This window comes from Phocoena phocoena, chromosome 1 (assembly GCF_963924675.1).
Source record: "Phocoena phocoena chromosome 1, mPhoPho1.1, whole genome shotgun sequence".
In the NCBI taxonomy this organism is placed as follows: domain Eukaryota; kingdom Metazoa; phylum Chordata; class Mammalia; order Artiodactyla; family Phocoenidae; genus Phocoena; species Phocoena phocoena.
The window spans coordinates 32302774-32316198 of NC_089219.1; positions in this window are offsets into that span (position 1 = coordinate 32302774).

Here is a 13425-nt window from a genome sequence, read left to right on the forward strand (position 1 = left end):
TAGTGTCAGAATTGCATTGCAGGATCTTTTTGCATTATGAACCTTCAAATCTGAAAAAATAATTACACTCTGCAATAATTTTTTTGAAAAACTTCCCCACTCCATTCATTTTCTTTTCTTCTCTCTTTCTGAAACTCCTGCTATCCTTTTCTTATCTTTTCTTCAATTTCAATCTCTCTGTGTGTGTGGTTTCGTTTTGGTTTTTGTTTGTTTTTGACTTTCCAGGAGATTTCCTCAACTTCCAACCTATAGATTTAATTTTTGGACTACTATATTTAAAAAAAATTTTTAGAGCTCTTTTTTTTTGGTTTCTCAAATGTTCCCTTTTTGTGGTTTCTTTTTTTTTCCATGGACACAATTTCCCCCTCTCTTTTCCCTCTGAGGCTATTAATAATAGTTTTTATATTAATTATAAATTTTGAAGTTTTCTTCCGCTCCCTGTTTTCCCTATTCCTTGGAATCTGTCTCCCCAACCCCGCACTTGCTTTGCTCTTTTCTTTTTTTTGTTAGAGGCTTTCATCAAATGTCTGGTGATCCTTGCTGTCAGCTTTTACTTATATTAAAGAGTGAAGTATTACAAGCTGATTGAAAGCTCTATGTGTGTGTGGTGGGGACCGGGCGGGCGGTGGTCTTTTAGTTATGGAGCTTCACTAAAGGGTGAGTAAGCAGATATCTGGCAGTTTTACCAGGAACTCTTCATCTGTCTGTATCAGTGGGTTTTGAAATTTCCATGTAGAGAAGTCCTCTAATCTTCTACCAGGGGCAAGGTAATAAGCCTGCTCGACAGTGTTCTGGGAACCAAGAGGGGAAAAGGGGTGAGAGGGTCTTATAGTTCAGCAAATCCCCCCTCATTACAGTACAGTCTGTCACTCCTATTCTCAGCTGTGCCTGGTGTTCCCAAGTCCAGAGCCTCTCAATTCAAACTCCTGACGAGCTGGAAGAGGGCAGTCACTTGGCTGCAGAGGTTGAAGGAGGAGATTTAGGAGTCTAACTCCTTATGCTTCCATGCAGGCCTCCCCTTTTCAGCCCCATCCTACAACCTGCCTTCAAATGTATCCAGCGCCTCCTGTTCCTGAGCTGTTTTTGTGTTCTGATGCAGTTATAGACTTGTTTCTTGTTGGCACTTCTCTCTCTTCCTCACTCCCTGGATAAGGAGCTGTATTTCAGCTTCCTCTGGCCTTTTGCTAAGGCAGCCAGCCCTTATCCATCTGGTTTCCAGCTTCACATCTCTCAATTGCTGTTATCTCCCCTACTCTTTCTTTCTTTTTAAAAATTAAAGTAGGGAATTCCCTGGTGGTCCTGTGGTTAGGACTCTATGCTTCCACTGCAGGGGGCATGGGTTCGATCCCTGGTCAGGGAACTAAGATCCCACATGCTGTGCAGCGTGGCCAAAATAAATGAATAAAGAAGTAAATAAAAAATTAAAGTAAAATTTACATAACATCAAGTTCACCATTTTAACCATTTAAAGTGTACAATTCGGTGGTTTCACAAGGTGGTACAACTGTCACATCTAATTCCAGAACATTTTCATCACTCCTCCCCCAAAACTGGTATCCATTAAACAGTCATTCCCTGCCCTCCTACACCCTGGCAACCTTTAATCTGCTTTCTGTCTCGGTGGATTTGCCTTTTCTGGACATTTCATATAAGTGGAATTATACAATATGTGACTCTTTGCATCTGGCTTCTTTTGCCAAGCACTGTGTTTTCAAGGTTCATCCACGTTGCAGCGTATATCAGGATTTCACTCTTTTTCGTGGCTGAATAATATTTCATTGTATAGATATGTCACATTTTGTTCATCATCAGTTGATGGACATTTGGATTGTTTCCACTTTTTGGCCATTATGAATAATGTTGCTATCAACATTCATGTACATGTTCTCGTTTGAATATATGACTTTGATTCTTTTGGGTATATACTTAGTAGTAGAATTGCTGTGTCAGGTGGCAACTCTATGTTTAACTTTTTTCTTTTTTAAATAACCTTTTATTTTTTAATTTATATTTATTTATTTACTTATTTGGCTGCATGCCTGGGATCTTAGTTCCCAGACCAGGAATCAAACCCACGCCCCCTGTGGTGGAAACACGGAGTCTTAACAACTAAGCCGCCAGGGAAGTCCCCTATGTTGAACTTTTTGAGGAACCGCCAAACTTTTTGAGGAATGCCAAACCGTTTTCCACTGTGGCTGCACTATTTTATATTCCCTCCAGTAATGTATAAGGGCTCTGATTTTTCCACATTCTTGCCAACACTTATTTTCAGTTTTTATTACTGTTATTTTTATTGCCATCTTAGTGGATGTAAGGTGGTATCTCACTGTGGTTTTTTTGGCGAGGACGCGCCTTGAGGCTTGCAGGATCTTAGTTCCCCGACCAGGGATCAAACCCAGGCCATGGCAGGGAAAGTGCCAAGTCCTAACCATTGGACTGCCAGGGAATTCCCCTCGTGGTTTTGATTCACATTTCTCTAAGAATTAATAATATTGAGCATCTTTTCATGTTTATTGGCCATTAGTATATCTTCTTTGGAGACTGTCTCTTCAAATCCTTTGCCCATCTTTTAATTGAGTTGTTTGTCTTTTTGTCATTGTCTGGTTACTAGACCCTTATCAGATACATGATTTGCAAATATTTATTTCCATCCTGTGGATTGCCTCTTCACTTTTTTCATAGTGTCCTTTAATTCACAAAAGTTTTTAATTTCAATGAAATCCAGTGAATCTACTTTCTCTTTTGTTGCTTGTGGTTTGGAGCATCATATCTAAGAATTCATTACCAAATCATGCAGATTTATCCCAATGTTTTCTTCCTAGAGTTTTATAGTTTTAGCTTTTATATTTAGGTCTTTGATCCATTGGAGTTAAATTTTGTATATGGTGTGAAGCATGGGTCCAATTTCTCCCGTTCCTTTCTTTCCTTCCTTCTTTCTTTCTTTCTTTCTTCCTTCCTTCCTTTCTTCTTTCTTTCTCTCTCTCTTTCTTTCTTCCTTCTTTCTTTCCTTCTTTCCTTCATGCAACCATCACCACAATTTCCAGAACATTTTCATCACCCCCAAAAGAAACGCCACACCCATTAAGCAGTCATTCCCTTCCCTTGTGAGTTTATACTTTTTTCCTAATCCATTTACTGTCACTTTAGTGGAATTTCAGGAATCAGTGGAGATAAACCCATGTGATCAATCCTCATGTTCCGCCAGAAATCTGCTCTCCCTTTCAAACTTCAACAATTCTCACTTTCATTAGGCAGATGCCTGAGCCAGGTGGTCTGAGAGGGCTTACTGGAGGAGGGAAATTTCATCTGAGCCTTAAAGGTGTTTAGGATTCCAGTGGAAGTTAAGGAGATGAAGGTGGGAGAAGATGAGAAGGGAGAGTTAGGGAAGAGAAAGGGGGAAGGAGGGGAGATGAAGGACTCTGGCGTCAACACCAGAAAAATTTAATCAGATTAAAATCTGGTTTCTTATCCCAAGTCTGTGGCTCTGCTTGAGTTTCACTGAAAAGCAATCCTTTCCTTAGAACCCTAAGAAATGTGGCCTTGCCTTGAGTGCAGTGAGAAGGGAGTTCTGGAGTCTTTGCACCTCACTCTGCAGCCAACCTGGGGAAGGGGCCAGGTGTAGAGAGACAGGGACAGCTTTCAAGAACGGAGATGGGTAGGCTAAATATAAAACTTCTCTGTTTGCAAGCTGTGTCACGCTGAGTCAGCTTGTACTGCCTCTCAGTTTTCTCATCTGTAAAGTGGTTATCCTTATCTAGTAGCATTATTGGAGAATTAAATAATACTGTTGGCAAGGCATTTGGCACAGTGCCTGGCCCAGAGGAGAATTTCAAAAATGTCAGTTTTCTTTTCTTCCTTTCTTTGGAGATTCAAGGTAAACAATATAGGTGGGGTCTCAATCGAGGCCTTGACTGTATGGTGAAGGAGCTTGAACTGAAGCTGAAAGCAATGGAGAATTATTGGAGGTTTGTGAGTGGAGGAGTGACACAGATATATCTGTGCTTTGGAAAGATCACTTCTGGAAGAAGAGAGTCTAAGCATAATGCAGGAGAGGGAGCCCCAGCTCTGCATCTAATTGACTCCTTCTTCTCATATGTGCCCGACACATATGAATGGTCCTCGTCAGTGTTTCACTAGTGGACTATGAGTTATGTGAAAACTTAAGCCCTGATACAAACAAGGCACTCACAAATTTGCCTTTTTTAGAGGTAGACTTGATGGGAGTGGGGGGAGCTGATGTAGCCAGCCTGAGCTATCACATGGGGGATGAGATGGAATTTTTGAGCAGCTCTGGAGATCATGATCATGGCTGTCGCCCAGGGGCCCTCCACGACTGCCCCTCAGAGAGATAGAATACCACGTGTCCCGTGCCTGAGGATAATTGTGAAACCATATGAACTCTCCTTAAGAAACTTTGTCCGTGGTGGATGACAAAACCTCATCCACACCCTGCTCTGGGTTCTGACCTCTGGGCACAGGTGGAGCCAGGGAATCACCTGGAATCACTCTTCTGTCCACTAGAGGGAAACCCAGGCTAGAGAGACGGTGACTCCTGTGTGTAGGAGACCTGAGGCAGCAGAAGGAGCTGCCACCCTTGGGGCCTGAGTGACCTAGGCCCAGTGCTGTGCTGGAGTTGTTGCCTTTTCAGGAATCGTGGGAACAGGTTGTTACATGTGGTCATTAAAAATTAAATTATATAAATTTACATTTAAATAAATATGAAAAACAAAGATAGTAGAGACTCCAAACTCACCATTCCCCAGTTGTTTTACTGTATTTTACTATTATCTACTATACCTGTTATGGTGGAAGTATTATAGCACGGTGTGCTACTGTCCAACTCCCAACTAGAAAGTTTTCCCCCATCAGAAGGGTGCTTCCCTCAGGAAGCACCCACCTGGGTCTGTCTTCCCAGGCCTGGCTCCAGTCCCTGGCCCCAAACGTTGGATCAGCTACACAGAACACTGTACAAGAACAAGCAAGACACTGGTGTCAGACAGATCAGGGCTCCGCCATCCCCCCACTGCCTGATCTGAGAAAGGCACTTAACCAATCTGCTCTTCAGTCTCCTAACTTGACAAATAGGGGTAGGAATACTCATCATGCATGACCATTGTGAAGATTAAACGAGATCATCCGTGCAGAGCTCTCGGCTGGGCCTTCCCATCACCTAGGAAGGTGTTCTCATGACGTAGAAGCTATTATTATCATACTTGTGGAGGGGTGGGGTAGGTGCCGAATTTAAATTGGCTCTGAGTCCTGGACCACCCTGACACTCGGTGTGTCAGGGAAGGGGCGTGGGACGGGAAGGACCAGGAGGCAACAAATCCGTCGTGGCACCGCTGGCTGACCTGCCCCAAGCACACAGCCAGGAAGTGAACCCACCCCGACTCCAGGGTTGGGGCTCGGGGGGCGGAGGGAGGCAGCCGGACGTCTCAGGCCCGGCGGTTGTGCGCAGGAAGCGGTGGCCGGGGCTGTCCCGGAGCCTCAAAGCGGCGGAAGGGAGGGAGCAGCCGGCACCTGCATTGTGCAAGGCTCGCTCCCGCTGAGTCGCCGCGGACCCCCAGGAGCGCGTTCTTGGCGTTCGCTGGTGGGGCGGGGCCCGCGACGTTCAGGCAGGTAGTTACTGGGCAGGGAAGACTCGATCTGCCTTCCTTCATGCCTTCACTCATTCACATACCCATCAGTTATTAAGGTGCGGCAGGCACAGGTCCATGATCCCAAGGACCTTCACAGTTGGTGGCTCTGTGGTCAGATGGCTGGGTTGGAATCTTGGCTCCACCACTCCGCTGTGTAACTTGGGCAAATGACTTAACCTCTCTGGACCTCAGTGGGTGGAATGTTGGATTAAATGAGCGGACGTAGCTCCACTACTTCATGGAGTGTTGGATTAAATGAATTCCGTGTGAAGCACTTGGAATCATGGCTGCAATCAGTCAGCATTAAGTGTTGGATCTTTTCAAAAAATAATTTTTATTATTGCAAAAGATCATTTCAAGAGTGGCGTGGAGGATGCACTAGAGGGGCCAAAAGTTGCACACTGGAGGCCTGAACAGTGGTTTCAAAGATTTTGAAAACTGATTGCCAACCTTTGAAAATTGTGAAACTTCATCTAAAACTCAGATTTGGGCTTCTTTTTAAAAGATTGATGGTCTGGGAAGCTTGTGTTTCATAACCTGCTATTGGCTATTGTGCTAGAGGCAGTCTCTTTATTTATAGTGTGTTTTCCTATGTCTTTTGCAAAATGCTGTTAATTGTTTTACTAGAAAAAAAAATTAAAAACGCTTGGGCAATTCCCCTGTTGCAAGGGTCTGCAAGGCAAATTTATTTTGAAAGCCAGATATTATATTTAAGCTGTGGTTATTGGTTGCCTTGGTTTTAAAATGTTGCCTTCTGGGACATCTCCTTAAAAAAAAGAAAAAGATTTCTTAAACGTGTCAGAATGGGGCAGTTCATGTCATTTGCGTCCCCTGAACCAAGAAAAGATCTGAAGTCCTTTGCGTTTTCACAGCTGGGCTAGAGGCCAGAAGTTAGTGATTAAGTGGAAGGTGTGGAGACCTTACCAGGAAGTGAAGTGGAGATGGAGCGAAAGAGCAGACAGGTGTCAGGAATTTCGAAAGTAGAATTGACAGCATGTGGGGAATGGGGGAGAAAGAGGAGACAAGTTGACTCTTGGGTTTCTGGCCTGAGGGAATGGGTGGAAGGTAGACCCATTCACTGACCTGAGGGTCCAGAGGAGGGAAATAAGTTTGTATTTAGCCATGTGCGGTCTGAGAGTCTGCGTCAGTCATGAGATCAGTGAGGTATCTCAGATCTGGTGCTCAAAAGAGAGAGCCAGCACTAAGACACACCGTTGGTGAGACAGGAGGCCTGGTTAAATCACCCCAGGGGGGGACTTCCCTGGTAGCGCAGTGGTTAAGAATCCATCTGCCAATGCAGGGGACACGGGTTCAATCCCTGGTCCGGGAAGATCCCATTTGCCATGGAGCAACTAAGCCCATGCACCACAACTACTGAGCCTGTGTGCTGCAACTACTGAAGCCCACGAGCCTAGAGCCCGTGCTCTGCAACAAGAGAAGCCACTGCAACGAGAAGCCCATGCACTGCAACGAAGAGTAGCCCCCGCTCGCCACAACTAGAGAAAGCCTGCACACAGCAACCAAGACCCAACATGGCCAAAAAAAAAAAAAAAAAAAGTCACCCCAGGGATGTGTGGGAAGAACAGAAGGCCCAGGATGGATCCTGAGGACCTGTTTACATTAAGGGATGAAGGAACTGGAAGATGTAAAAGGAGGAGGAGAGGAGCCTGCAAGACTTTGCGGGGTCCAGAATCTCTTCCTTTTACATCCCCTGCCTTGCCAGGGGGACTTATCCTCCACCTGCAGCACTGGCCCTCTCCCCAGTATCTCACCGCAGAGGTGGACTAAAGAATAGTTAAGGGGCTTCCCTGGTGGCGCAGTGGTTGAGAATCTGCCTGCCAATGCAGGGGACACGGGCTCGAGCCCTGGTCTGGGAAGATCCCACATGCCGTGGAGCAACTAGGCCCGTGAGCCACAACTACTGAGCCTGCGCTTCTGGAGCCTGTGTTCCTCAACAAGAAAGGCTGCAATAGTGAGGGGCCCACGCACTGCGATGAAGAGTGGCCCCCGCTTGCTGCAACTAGAGAAAACCCTTGCACAGAAACGAAGACCCAACACAGCAAAAATAAAAAAGAATATTTAAGGAGGAGGGGTTCTGACCAGAGCCTGATGTAGCCTGAATGGTAAGATGGGGGCAAGACCCCAGTCAAGTTCAGAACACCTAAGTGCCCTTCAGAAGCTGCTTCTTGCCCCCCAGGGTCACTTGGTGGGCCTCTGGAGCACTATTGGGAAGGGGAGCTCAGAGGAAGAGCCCAGCTGGGCCCCTCTGGCTGCAGAGTGAGCAAACAGGGCACCCAGGACATTCTCAGCTGTGGGGAAGTTGGGAGTCCAGAGGTACCTGGAGCTGCCACATGGTAGGACAACAGGTCAGGTGAGGGAACCCCAACCCTTGTGACCAAAAGGTATTGCGACTGTTATTGGTAGAGGCCAGTGATCTTACTTGGAAGCCAGAGATCTGGGCTGGGGCAGGGCTGAGCTTTGAAACATGCATTGACTCTTACCATGGGCCAGGCACCACCATGCATGTTTTATCTGATCGTCATAAAAAGTCTATGCAGGAAATGCAATCTTCTCCATTCTACAGAAGAAGAAATTGAGGTGCAGAGAACATAAATAGCATGCCAAGGACATTCAGCTGGTGAGAGGCAGAGTTGGGAGGACAAGGCTGGAGCTCAGGCTCCATCCCTACGGTTTCTCCTGGGGTGGCCCCACTTCTGTGATGGCTTCTCAGTCTCCCTGACACTTGGGCTCTACCTTGGGTATCCTCCTAGGCTTCATCCTCGCCCTCACACTCAATCAAAAAATAATTACTAAATCCTGTCAATCCTACCCCTCTACAGACCTTGTATCTGTCCGCTTCCCTCCAGTCCTTGAGTCACTGCTCCAGTTTGGGCCTTGTGATCTCTTGCATCGGTCTTTCCATCAGCCTCTCCCTTGGTCTCCCTGACTTCCAGTTCTCCCACCTCCACCCCAGTCCCTCCTCCACGTGAGCAGCTGGCGGTCTCTCCTAAAACCCAAGTCTGGCCACGTCATTGTCCTTAACACCTGCCAACGATATCCCATTGCCCTCTGGATAAAGTGCAAATTCCATAGCAGGTAACCAGGCCCTCTGGGCTCTCATGCTCACTGCTCCCCCGGCCTGCTCCAGCCAAACAGGATCTACTTCACCCTCCTCTGAACAGACCCTGGGCTGGGCTTTCTTGACTCTGGACCGTTGCACCCATTGCCTACTTGGCCTACCACAATCTCCTTCATCCATCTCTGCCGACTGAAGTTCTGGCCATCGTCAAAGGCCCAGCTTCGTGGAGGGCCCCTTTGCCAGAACCAAGTTACCTTGGATTAAAATTCCTGGTGTTCCTGACTCTCTCTCCCCTACTGGGTAGCATGAGCTCCTTCCAGCGTGTCTCTCCCTTTGCACCTAGCACAGTACCTGACGTACTGGGGAGGTTCTGTAAGCATGAGCTGGGACTCCCTTAGCCTCCATCCCCCAATCCCACTATCCTGGCTCTGGCTACAGGTTCAGTCCTTGATCTGGCCTGGATTCACTCCAGCAACAGCAGCTCCAGGTCCAGCTCCTGGCTCAGTCCCAACACTGATTCTAGCTCTGACCTGCTTCAAGCTGTAGCTCCACCTCCTGGCCTAGCACCAGCTTTGGCTCTATATCCAGGACAAGTATAGGCTTAGCCTATAGCATTGGGTCCAGACTCATAATCCAGCCAACTGTTTCCTACCTTCCCAGTCTCCAGCTCCACTTTCCTGGACTGAGGTTTCCTGCCTCAGTATTCCCCAGTTAGAAGGAGGGAGAGAGCATGGGAAGAGACTAAACAGAGCCCTATACAGCCTGCTCACTTCTGGGGTTACCCCTGCCCTCAAGCCACATTGCTGCAGTATCCCAGCTCAACGTCAGGGCCCTGACAAGTGCTATGGGGACAAACAGTCCCAGGTTCAAAGCATGAGCCTGCCATTTACTGGCTGTGATCCTTGGCGCCCCAATTCTCTTGCCTATAAAATGGGACAACAGTGGATGTGAGAATGGCAGGAGACAAGGCTGTGGAGTCCAAGGCATGGCACCTAGAGGAGAGTAGATGTCAATAACCGTGAAGGCCTTTCCTCTTCACCCTTCCCCAGGTCCTTTGGGTCAGTTCCTGCAGGTGTCCTTCACATTCCAGTGCCCATTGCATAAGGGTTTTCCTGCCACTATGACATTGGTAGGCCTGGCGCAGCCTTGTTTCTAGGGGACAGAGCCAAGGCACCCTACTGGAATACTGGAGCCCCTGCCCAGAACTACATGTCCCTGACGTCAGGTGCAAACACGAGTCCATAGAGTAATAGGGGAAAGGCCAGTCTTCCTTCTTTGTTGGGGGCTGAGTATATATATTTCAGGTGGGGAAGTAGGGTACCTCCTTCTCCCCTCTGATTGCCTCACTGAGTCTCTGTCCCATCAAAGCTCAAAAGGCAAGGGTTCCTATGGATAAGGGAACTTGGGGACCCTGTCGCCCAGACCCAGGAACCGCCATCAGTGGGGGTCTGGGTGTGATGTGCCGGTGTGTGCCTGTGTAGGTATGGCATGGTGTGTGGTGGGTATAGGCATGTTAGACTATTGTGTGTGGTGCGTATATGTCTGCAGGTAATGTGTGTCTATAAATGATGGGGGTAGTTGGAGGGCTGTGCCTATACGTAGCATGTGTGTGATGTGTATGTGACTTTTGTGTGTGGATAACTGTATATGTGGAGATAGGTATGTGGTCCAAGCAATGTGTGTATGTGGTATGTCTGTATGTGATGTGGGACAGGGTGAGAGTGTGAGCTGGAGAGCTCTGTTAGGCAGTGGGCAGTGGGGAGGTGTTGGCATATCTGGAATTCCCTGCTGAATTCTCTGAGGTGACCCGGGCCAGGGTCATTGTCCCCTTGCTGAAAGAGCAGAGAAGGGCAGTATGCGTGAGTCAAGGGGGTTGGGTCTCTTCTCCAGAGAACCAGACACTCCATGCCCAGCTGACTGCCCTGCCCTGACGTCTACAAACAGCCTGGGGAAATAAATATAACCTTTGGAAGGCCTGGTGATGTGTCTGGGGAGGATGCTACAGCTGGTAGCTCATGTGAGCACTGCCCTGCCTTTGACCAGCGGTCGAGGCTGCTGAGGCCAGTGGCCTTGCTGCCACTAACAGGCCCTAGATGATTATCTCGAACTGCATCCCAGCTCCAGAGCTTCCAGAGCCTCCCTGCTAAGCAGAGTTAGCCCAAGTGCAAATCGGCATCTCTTGGAACTCTAGGCCGGAGAAGGAAAGTTTAGGGACTTCTAAGTCCAAGCCATATTCGGGCAGCTGATCTCTGGAGGAACCTAATTTTAACTCAGGCTGGTTCCTCCCTGCCCTTTCTCTAGGTGTGCCTCTTTCCTCAGAACGGGCCATGCCTCCCCTCTCAGAATCATTCCTTAGATAATGTGATCTTGTGTCTTCCCTCACTCCATGCTGGAGACACCCTGAATCACTTGCATTTCCAAAAATGCACTCCGCAGCCCACTGCCTAAAACACCCTACCCTGCCTGTCTGACTCCGACTCATCCCTCACAATTCAGGTTAAGCGTCAGGATGCTTTCTGAAGTTGAAGCTACTAGTTGTCCCCTAATATCCGTTACCCTGCTTGCCCTTAGTCATAGAACACTGCTCTTTAGCTGGGCACAAAGTTTGCCTGGCGTAAAAGCTCTATTTCCCAGAATTCCTTGTAGCTAGGTGTGGCTCTGTGACTAAGTGCTAGTCAGCTTGTGAGCAGAAGGATTTTGTGCAACCTCCAGGAACTGTTTCTAAAGGGAGAGCGTGCTGCTTTCACGCCTTCCTCCTTGGGACTGACTGGAATGCAGCCGTGATGACCAGAGCTTGAGCAGACATCCTGGACAACGAGATGGAAGCATTGTGTTAAGGATGGCGGAAGACGGTACAGCAATAAAACAGAAAGCACTGGGTTTCTGATGGTCATGGATCCACCAGACTAGCTCTGGACTAGTTATTTCCAGACTTCTAACTGGTTGTAATGACTGTGATTTGGGGTTTTCTGTCACCTCCAGCCAAATCCAAGCCTAACTGATACACTTCCCTTGGATCGGCTATCTCTCTTGTCCCCTCAGCTCTGTCTGCCAACACCCTCCATTCTAATTGCCTAGTTCTATTTGCTCAGCAGATTGTGAACTCACGAGGGCAGGGTCCATGTCATCTATCAAGCACAGTGTCTAACAAATCAAAAAAAGTTAGCTTTTATTAACAACCGTGTGAAGTACACATTGAGGCATCCAGATTTGGGTGGAGCCGTGATTGAGGAGTTATTAGTATATTAGTATAGAATATAATACAGTCTATTAATATAAATATGGTCACTGAAGTGGTGGGAGAGGATGGGGTAAATAGAAAAGAGGGTTAAAGGAAGAGGTCCTTTAAGGTCATGCTGAGGGGGAAATGCCCTAGAATGAGGCTGAGAAAAAAGCCTGAGAGCTGGCAAGGATTAAGCAAAGGGCTCTGGAGCAGGTGAGCTCAGGGTTTCCTCCAGCAGCTTGCAGTAGGCTGGCATAGAAGCAGAGAAAGCAATCAGTTGTGTTTGACCCAGGATGAGGACAGGGGAATGTGTCTGCAAAAGAAATGCCAGCCCGGTGGAGGAAAGACAAAGTAAAACTAGGAAGGGATGCTAGGTTGGGAGAAGATGGGGGTGTGTCAAGCGATGGGAGGTCCTGATGGGGTTGAAAAATAGGTGGCATGGACATGCAGACATGAGAGACCTGAAGAGAATTTGACATTTTTTCAGGGTGTAACCATGCCTAGGATAAAAACACGGTCACCAAATTGTGTATGTGTTTTTTTTTTTTTTTTGGTTCTGCAGGACCCCAGCCTCCCTCAAAGTCCTCCCGGGAGCTCTGGGCATCCCAGGGGCTTCTCACACATGCCCAGAGAATTCACTTATGAGGCTCTCTCCTCTTTTTCCCTTTCTGCTTAGGATCTCAGTGGAACCATTGACTCTTGTCAATGTCAATGGCCAGTGAAAGCACTGCTGCTGGCGAAGCCCAAAGGGGGGCTGATGTGACTGCTGGTGCCCACCTGGCTCTGCACTGAGGCCATCCCTGCCCAAAGCTAAGGGCCCTAGTGTTAAGAGAAGCAGTGGTCAATGGCTCAGAGTTCTAGAGTCCAGGACATCTGAGTTTCCATCCTGGCTCTGCCACTAGCTCTGTGACCTTGAGCAAGTTAACTAACTTCTCTGTGCTTATCTGCAGAGGAGAGGATATTAAAGAACTTACTTCACGGGGATGTGGTGAAAGTGAGAAATTCACTGAAACCACTTGGTACAGTGCCTGGCGTAGAGTGAGTGGTTAACAAATGTTGGATATTATGATTTTTGTTATTATAGCCCTTCTTGCATTCATTAACTCATTTAACAAAAAGCTCTCGGCATTCCCCCACATGTGCTCTGTGCTTCAGCCAAAATGGATTTCCTAGCACTTAGCATCTTGCCTCACCCCTCTGTGGCTTCATACATGCTGTTTGCTCTGTCTGGATGGTCCTTCACTCCTCGTCTGCCTGGCAAACTTGCCCTTCGAGCCCCAGCTAATGCCTGTTATCCTCAAGGGACTTTACAGACTGGATCAGATGCCTCCTCTGGGCTCGCACGTGACCAGGGCAGTCTCGTTGCACAACTCTGGAGGGACCCATCATATAGACCCCCAGACTTGTGCAACATGGCAATCCTGCCCATATTTCTCCTCCGTTTCCTTCTATCATAATTTTTTTAAATCAAATCCTTACTGTAA